The 9,374-nt window shown below is 56.0% G+C and overlaps 1 protein-coding gene across 1 annotated transcript in view; it reads right to left on the bottom strand.

The window, feature by feature from the left end:
* ARHGEF37 (Rho guanine nucleotide exchange factor 37) overlaps positions 1-1,046 on the bottom strand; it is a 10,896-nt gene extending 9,850 nt beyond the window's left edge. The window contains exon 1 of the mRNA XM_031055319.1: positions 919-1,046. The gene's annotated coding sequence lies outside the window, so the exon portion shown is untranslated. The remainder of the gene's footprint in view (positions 1-918) is intronic.
* Positions 1,047-9,374: the final 8,328 nt, after the last annotated feature.

The raw sequence follows: 9,374 nt of genomic DNA, 5'->3' as shown, positions 1-9,374 counted from the left end.
GGGACACACCGGGAGAGCAGGGGACACACCGGGAGAGCAGGGGACACCGGGAGGGCACGGGACACACCGGCAAAACAGGGGACACACTGCCTGGCCCCTGACACCGCTAACAGGAACACGTCCCCCATGTCTCCCTGGCATTGTGGCTCCGAGGTACAGCCCCAGTGATGCCCTGCTGTTCCCACAGCCCATTCCAAACGCTCAGGGCTCCTGCTGTGTTATCCCAAGGTCAGGAGTGTCCCCGGCACTGCCCCTCTGCTCTGCTGTCCCTTACCAGCTGCTCAGCCTCGGGAACGGGGGCAGAGAAAACAGAAATGAAAATAGAACCAAGGAAGCTCGGACATGGGGAACCAGTGCCTACTTGGCATGAAGTTGGTTTTCTCACTTGGTGAGGTGTTTGTATCCTTATAAACAAGCTATTGAGAGGAGAAAAGGCTGTTCCCTTGTCCTGACCACAGCGAGGAGGTGGCAACACAGGGATTTTTCCAGGCTGACCCACAGTGTGCAGAAAGTGTCGCTGTGAAAAGGACTCTGAGTTCTTCAGTGACTCATGCAGGACAAGGCAGCATCTGTGACCAGATCCAAAGCTCCCCATGGGCCAGGACAAGCTCTCTGGCACTTCAGCCCTTCCCTCTGGGTCCCTTTCTGATGTGGGCTGGACAGGGCAGCACAGGGACCCACATGCACCTGCTCCACTTGCTGCCAGCCAGTGCTGGTGCCACAAAGGCCATCCTGTCCCACTGCTTGTCCTGCCTGCCTCCCATCCTGCCCACAGAGAGACAAAACTCACGGAACTGGCTGGGTGGGTGGTGAAGCGCCCCAGGAGGATCATTGCCAGGCTGGTCTGTGCCATATGGGCTCAGGCAGTGACACGGCCACAGGAGGGACCCACACACGGCTGGGCAGCGAGGGCATTACCTGACTGTGGCCTTGGGCACACAGATGTCCTTCCTCCCTTGCAGGTGGCAGCAGGGCTTCAGTCCTTGCCCAGGTGCTCTCTGAAGCAGCAAGAGGCCCTTTGGGCTGGCATTGCTCTGATGCCAGGAGTTCTCAGCTCCATCCTGCTGCCATGTCCAACAAAGCCATGGGGACACATCACAGCTGCTTTGCTCCCATCAGGACGTTGTGGATGATCCAGGACAGGAACCACCAGGGAATCCCAGCAGGGCAGAGCTCCCTCCTCCCCCAGCATCTCCATCCCACTGGGCAGGACCAACACCCCCATCCCCAGCTCCTCCCCGGCCAGCTCACACCACGGGTGTTCCCTCAGGCACATTTCCCATTCCAGTCTGCTTTTTCGGAGGCAGGATAGCCTGGCTCCAGCGAGTTCCTTGCAGGATGGGCTTGTCCTCCTTCCTGACAGCTCCTTCCCTCAGCACAAGCCGTTTCCTTCCTGCCCTGCTGCTGGCACCGCACACCTCCCGTGCAGCCCCGGGCTGGGGCTGCGGCTCCGCTGGCCTCACCTGGGCGGCTCAGGGAGCGCCGGGAGCGCTGTGACAGCGCTGTCACCGCTCCAGGGCTCCCCAGGAGGTGTGGCAGCGGGCTGGCTGCCCTGGCCCGGCTCTCCTTACACCAGGAAAACAAGCAGGCGCCGGCTGGTCGAGCACAAGTGTTTGTGTCCCAGGGTTGTGGGCAGGTGAAGCCAAGCTGAAGTGTCCCAGCAGGGTGGGCTGTCCCCTGGCACCCAGCAGGGTGGGCTCCCACGCTGCCAACACAAATCAAGCTGTGGCAGGGAGTGAGGTGTCCTGTGGGACCCTGCAGGGAGGCAGGACCGGCTTCTCCTGCAGCAGAGCCAGCTTTGTGCAGCCCCATTGCAAAACTGCTTCTCACAGAGCGGGGTGAGCCACCTCCACAGCATTGCCCAGCCCTCTCCAGACCCACTGCCACTGCAGGAGAGCATTGCCCAGCCCTCTCCAGACCCACTGCCACTGCAGGAGTGCGTGCCAGCCCTCTCCAGACCCACTGCCACTGCAGGAGTGCGTGCCAGCCCTCTCCAGACCCACTGCCACTGCAGGAGAGCATTGCCCAGCCCTCTCCAGACCCACTGCCGCTGCAGGAGTGTGTGCCAGCCCTTCTCTGGCAGTATTTAAGGAGAAACCCAACCCCATGAGGCTCGTGGGACTCAATCCATGGGACACTCCTTGTGTGATGAGCACAGCCTCAGCAGGGGCTGGAGAAGCACCTGATGATGGTTCAGTGCTCTGGCTCCAAACAGGATGTGGTGAAAGCCTCGGGAAGAGGGAGCTGGATGTGAGGCAGGAATATCCAGGCAGAAGGCATCACTCACCTTGGAATGGGGTTATTTCCACCCTACATCTCACCCTGAACTTGCTGGCTCCTGCAAAGCCTTTTGCTGTTTTGCCTTTTCCCAGCTACTCCAAACTTTAACACTCAGGATATTGGGATGAAAGCTGAAGCCATCAGGGGGCTCTCTGGGAACGCTCCAGACAATCTTGGAGTTAAACAGGGCTTGCTCAGAAAATAAACACAGCTTCCAGCCATGCAAAGCACCACAGCTCAGGCTCGGCCTAATAACAGCAGGTGGGGGGTTCCTCCCCCAGCAGCAGGTTTGTACAGGAAAGTTACATTTCCTCCATTTAATCTCTTCCATTCTTACTGTTCTTGGGATTTCTTTCCTGTCTAGAAAGGACCTGGTGACCACGGGATGGAAAGGAAAACACAGGGAGAAAAACAGCAGCTCAAGAATGTGCTCCCAGGTGCGTCCTAATCACAGAACTTCCTCCCACACAGGAGGCAGGGCTGGAAGTGGACTTTGCCTGCAGCCCCACTGTGTGTGCTGTGTGTGCTGTGCAGCTCCAGCCACTGGAAAGGAGGGAAAAGCCTGTGAAATTAAAGATTTTTATTCTGCTGAGCTTGCCACCAGCACGAGCAGCTCCTGAAAAACCACAGGGATGTCATTGCTTCTTCTTCCCTCCCCAGCTAATGTGCTTAGGAGGGAAGGAGGGCTGTGCCTGCCTGCTCTGGATAATCCCATCAGGTACTGCCAGGCAGGTGGAAATGGAGTCAGCTCCAGGGGTCTGCATGGAGCTGCAGGCTCCAGCCCGTGCCTGCACCACGAGGCAGAGCACAGCCTAAAAATAAGCAGATAGGATTTGATCTAGGCAGAATAAATGAAGAGTCAGCTCTTTATTTGCAAGAGGGTTATTTATGGGCCTTGCAGAGGTCTCCTTCATGGAGGAGGCTTCAGCCCCTCTTGGCCTCTCTGAGGCTACAGCATGGATCCTCCTGGATCCATGATTTTGTGGTTGAAGCTTCACGTCCACCAGCCTCTGTGGTCCTTCCCTCTCCCCTCTGCTGCCCTGCCTTGCTTTCCTACACCAAAATCCCAATTTCTCTCCCAGGGCTGGTGGCTCTGGGCCTTTCACCCATTTGTCACAAGTCCCTCAGCCAGCTGAGCCCGAGGCTGGTGTGAGGGCACTGAGATATTCGTATTTCTGCCCTGTCAGAGACTCCTGCTCTCTCAGCATGGAGAACGCAGAGGTGTGCACAGTCTGTGGGCACCTGGGCTGGAATGCAGGCAGAGATGGAGGTGTCTGCAGCATCCTGCAGCTCTGGCAGGAGGGACAGATGTCCCCAGGCCAGTCCAGCCCCACACAGGGCCACCCACACCCTGGAGTGACAACGCTCCTTGCCCAAAGCATCCCACAGGGCACCCCACCCTTCTGCCTGCAGCAAGGAGGTAACAAGACATGAGAAAAGTAAGAAGAGCTCAGAAAATTCTGGTGGTTTCTGCAGATTACTCATTTGCACTGATCCAATACTGATCTCCTCCCTGCCTGACTTCGTAGGATTTCTGCTCCAGCCACGTCATCACAACCACCCACCCATGGAGCTGGAACTCCACGTGAGCTCCTCCTCCTCCTCCTCCCCCCTGTGGGCACCCCACACACCCGGGCACCCCGGGCACCCCCTGCCCACAGCCAGCCCGGGTGCTGCTGCTCTCCTGAGCAAGGTGAGGCAGGGAGAAGCCAAGGGGCGGCACATCCCCCTGGGAGTCACCTTCTGCTTCGGGATCAGACACCTCTGGAGCCCCACCAGCTCCTCCAGGCAAATTCCTGCTTGTTCTGGAGTGGCAGCAGCAGCTGCTGCCTGTGCAGGAGGAGCTGCAGGAGCTGACTTCTCTTGCCTCAGGGAGAAGGGAGGGGTGCCAGGGAGGCGAGAGCCCCTTCAAGCTGCTGAGCCAGTCCCTGGGCAGCGTCCCCCTCCCTTTGCCCACTGGTGCACCCAGGAATGGCTGTGCTGTGACCGGGCTCGTGCCTCTGCCACAGGCAAGTGTACCAGGTGCCCCTTGAGAGAGCCACTGGGTGTTGTTTCACCACTGAGGGCACAAACCCAGCCCAGGGGGCTCAGCTGGGGCTCACAGCACCGTGAGGACACCGAAAGCAAAGGCCTGCCAGGTCACCAGCTCCAGGCTCTGCTGGGGAGGAGGGCAGGGCTGGGCAGCCCTGAGCTTTGTGCTACAGCCTGGAAAAGTTCACAACCAAGAGCTTTTTTGTGGGAGCAGCCTAATGCCTGGGTCCCCCTTCAGTTTGGGAGAAATGATCACCAGAGGCTTCAGAGAGCTGGGACTTGTGGTGCTGTGACAGTGGTCACAAGGGTTCTTGGGTGAAGGAAGAGACGAGAAGGTTAACTCCATTATCAGAAGGCTTGATTTATTATTTTATGATATATACATCTATTATAACTATACTAAAAAGAAAAAGAAAGGAAAGGTTTCTTCAGAAGCTAGCTACCTAACCTAAGAATAGAAAAGTAAAGAATGATAACAAACCCCGCTCTCTCGGACTCTCTCCGAGAGACCTCAGTTCTGGATTGGCCACTAACTATAAACATCCAAGCTGGGCCAATCCAGACGGACCTGTTGTGTTCCACAGCAGCAGATAACCCATTGTTTACATTTGTTTCTGAGGCTACAGCTTCTCAGAAGGAAAAAATCCTAAAGAAGGATTTTAGTGAAAAGGATGTCTGCGACATGGTGCTGCCAGGTGCCAAGGCTGAGAAAACAGGGAGATGTGGCTGAACAAAGCCAGAAGGGATGACAAGTGGTGGAGGTGGAAGGGAAGCTCCAGAGGTCCCTGGAGCAGCAGCAGAGGGGCTGCAGGGCCAGCTCATGGTGCTGCCCACACGTCCTCCTCTCCCCACCACATCACATCACATCAGAGCAGGGAGGATGTTTTACAGGGGAGGAGTTTGTTGGGAAAAAACCCCAGCAGCTCATGCCATGGAATATAAAATGACAGCCAGGAATCCCAGTTGTGGTGGCACTGAGGCCTGCCAGCTCAGCCTGGGTGCCAGGTACAGCTCAGAATCCCCCATAACTGTGGGGTTAGCCCAGCTCTGGCCGTGGGGAGCTTCCTGCCAAAGTGGCAGTGCCTGTCCAAGGTTACTCTGCCTGTCCACTGCTGCTGCTGAGAGCAGAGCTCCCCTGTGTGCCAGCAGCCATTGCATCACCTCCTCCCAGCAGCCACAGGGTGGCTGCAGTGTCAGAGGGACGTGTCCATTATTAATGAGTCTCCATTATTAATGAGATCCCAGCTCCTGCAGCCGCCCTGACTCACCAGCCCACGCCCCAGCTCCTCCCCAGGCCATGCTGGTGAGAGCACCAGCCCTGGCACCTCTGCCGGGCCTGGCTCCTGCTCTGGGCCAAGGGGGCTCAGGGACCATCCTGCAAGGATGGGGAAGGAAACCTGGGCTGTGAGATCTGGCCAGGCCTCCCAGCAGAGCCCTCAGGGGCAGGGGAGGGACAGAGGAAAAACCTGCAGGCAGAGCAGCTGTTACAGGCAGGAAAGGAAGGGCTGGAATAAAGGGTTTGTTTTCACAGCTTGGGGATGCTACCTGTGGGGAGCCATTGAGTGTGTCCACAAATTATCTGGAAAAGGGCAGGGCCAGCAAAGTGAGCGTGTTTGGCACCAGCACTGAGCTCTTTGGAGCTGCTGGTCCATGTCCCTGAGCAGGGGACAGCCAAGGGAACTCAGGAAAGGACAGAGAAAACACATAAAAACCAGTCCTAGCACTGCCAGCCCAGTGATAGACTCTGAGTGGTGCATCTCTTCCCAGGAAGGGAATCTTGGGGGTCCTGCTAAATGATGCTTCCAAAACGCCTGGAGCAGAGAAAGCAGAAAATTGACTGTTGGAAATGAGCAGGGAAGAAGCAGAGGATGGGAAAGGCAGCTCTGGCACCGTGTGAGCTGGGGATGTGCCCACGCTGGGGATGCTGCCTGCAGCTCTCCTCGCTTCCTTGTCTCCAGAGGGGTGTGCAAGAGGCTCAGAGAAGGGAAGCAGGGATGCCCCAAGCTCTGCAGCAGCCTCTGCATGACGAATGGCTCCGTGGGCAGGAGAAGGGCTGTGATGCAGATCTGCCCTGCCTTGGGAGGCGTGTGAGGGCAGGGAGGGGGATTACTCACCAGCCCTGCCCCTGCAGGAGTACAGGCTGCAAACGAAACTACCTGCAGGGAAGTTTGGGATGAGGAAAAGGAAGTGGCTCTTGGTGCAATGTATAGTTAAACCATGGAGCTCCCCACCACAGGATGTGACAGATGCAAAGCATTTAAACAGGAACTGGATGAATTCATGGAAGAAAAATCCTTTGGGTTATTAAAGACAAAGAACCACCACCTCTTCCTTAAGGCTGGAGGTCTGGGGGGAGCTCAGGGTATGTTCCTGGGACAAGAAGACTGCAAACATCTGCTGTGGGCAACAGCCAGAGCCAGAGCATGGGTGAGCTGTCCCGTGGCTCTGACGTGCTGTCCTGAGATGGAAGCAGAGATCAGGAGCTGCCTGGGAACACGGCACACCACTTCCTCCCCCAGGGAATGCACCCCGAGGCTTGTCCATTCACCTTGTGTGAGCACTGAGCACTCCTTCCTTCCCTTCTGGACTGAGGCCTTTTTTGTCTCTCTGCAGAGGGCAGGCAAGTCCCACATGTCTGAATTTTCTTGAGAAGTTTCAAAGTGAAAAATCTCCTCAAGGGAAGGCAGGTGGGATTCCAGTCCCAGGAGCATGGCTCCACCAGCCCAGGGAACATGGGCTTGCTGTGGGGGGACACTGTTCAGTCACCACATATTCTGGGGACACAGGGCACTCTGTGTCCCTCTGGAGGCAGGGTCACAGACACCTTGGGACAGCACAGGGACTGCCTCACTCAGGATCCTGAGAGGTGATGAGTCCTGGGCCTGAGCCACACGAGATTTTGATCTGCTCCCCAGGTACTGGTGGGGGTTGGACTGGGCCAGCAGCACTGTAATGGGGGTGAGTGTCCTTGCTGGGTGACATTTCTGTGCCAGGCATCAGCCACCACCTCACAGACCCACAGGAGCTGCTCAGGAAGGAGTGTGGCTATGAGACTCAGTGACAAATAATTCTGTCTGTATTTCCAGCCAGTCTCAGTGCCAAGGAGAGCAGGCACAGGCAGTGACCAGCAGAGCTGTGCTCCCATCATGAAGCCACTCTGCAGCCAAATCTGGTCCCTCCAGCTCTGCAGCAGGGAGCAGTCCCTGCCAGGATGTGCTCCCCCTCAGCAGAGGATGATGCAGAGGGAGCCTGTGCCGTGTGTGCTGAGCTGCAGTCGGTGCAGAGCAGGAGGGAAGTTCATCCTTGGCCCCTGCTGCTCCCACCTTTGCATTTTGGGTGTTTGTGGAGCACCCTGCTCTTCAAGGCACCCAGCTGCTTCCCAGGGCTGTCCTCTTGAGCAGCAGGTCAGCCCACAGCTGCCTTGTGTCACAGCTGTCCCCACAGAGCCACCCAGCTCTGGGGCTGAAGCTGGATGTCCCCATCATGAGACCCCACAGAGCCACTCCTGGGGTGCCTAAATACAGGCTGGAGTGTCCAACATGGGCAAGACTGCAAACCATGGCCCTGCTCCGTGCTGAGCTGCTGCTCATTAGTGCTGAAATTCGCTGAGGGCCCAGCAGTGAAGGAGCCCTTGACAGATCTCATTCCCAAGAGCATCCAGGCAGGACAGCCCATTCCCTCTTCATCGGCTCATTCTGCTCCCTGAAGGACCCACCTGTCCTGGCTGCTGCTCCAGGGGGTTTTGGGGCAGGGCCTTGTGCATCAAGGGGCTGATGGATCCATCAGTGACATTTCCAGTGCTGTGCTGACAATAACATGTGATGAGCCTTTCCCCTTATCTGGCACTTTCCACCCTGTGCTCTTCTCAAACGCAAATGAACCGGAGCTCGTGATGATCTTTGGAGGAGGGGAGAGAAAAAAATTCAGGCCTAATCAAACAGCATCTCTCAGCTCATTGTTGGGCTTTTTTTAATCTCAGCAAGCATCAGCTTTTGAATGACCTGAAAAGCTCACCCATTGAGTAGGGAAGATGTTCAGGCAGGAAGGAACTTGCTTTAAAAAAAAAGAGAAGGGACTGCAATGTCCTGACGGGGGAACTCAGCTTCAGCTCCTGCTCCATGTAATTTATCCCCCAATGTGTAAAGAAATCCAAAGCACCCCAAGAAGAGGGTGATGGGGGCGCTGGGACAGAGTGTGCTCAGCTGGCTCCTGCCACTGGAGAGCAGCAATGTCCAGCAAGCACGGCCAGAGCCTGCATGGGACCAGCTCAAGCACTGCACCAGCTGCTTTTGTTCCTCTTATCCTCCCCAGCATCCTAAACCACAGCGCACGACATGTATAAAACCCATGTTCCCTAAAATGGTTCCAGAAATTGCACTTAGGAGGATGATTTACTCCCAGGTGTATCAGCTGTCATCCAGCAGCTGAATTATTTTGTGTAAGAGCAGACTCACCTCAGTGGTTTGAACCTGACTGATTTAAGCAGCCACAGAGGAAATGTGCCTTGGCTGCCAAGTACCAGAACTCTGCACACCAGCAGGGTAATTAATTCAAGAGCACCAGAGAAGCTGCTGCTGAAGATTTCTCCACAGCACTTGACATGCAGTGAATCAGCTGTGCTGCCATTTACATATTTTTGGGCCCATGACTCCTTCAGACTCTCTTTCCTCACCTCCCAGTGCATCCTCTCAAGCACTCAGAGCAATTTCAGCCCTGACATCACTGGAAAATTTGGGCCTCAGCTCCACACACTCTGCAGAAAAGACTTCCAGGGAACAAGTTCATTGGTGGCGCTTCAGCTGTGCATTAACAACATTCCTATGAATCATCCAAATTACTTGAAAATCCCCCTTTTCCTCCAGTGCTTAAAAAAAAAAAAAAACCAACAATCCTCTCTCCAAACAGCCAAGGATGTCTCAGGCTGCAGAATTCCCCTCTAACTTCTTACAGCTTGGAAGTGGCACTGTTGGCTCCTGGACACAAACACCTTTAGTTCAACCCAAGCACTGCAAGAATGAGATTTGTGTCACTGTCCCTGCCTGCTCCAGGCTCTGTCCCAAAGC

This window comes from Geospiza fortis, unplaced genomic scaffold (genome assembly GCF_000277835.1).
Source record: "Geospiza fortis unplaced genomic scaffold, GeoFor_1.0 scaffold55, whole genome shotgun sequence".
Lineage (NCBI taxonomy): Eukaryota > Metazoa > Chordata > Aves > Passeriformes > Thraupidae > Geospiza > Geospiza fortis.
The sequence above is the reverse complement of the archived record's forward strand: the minus strand, read 5'-3'. Positions and strand labels throughout refer to the sequence as shown.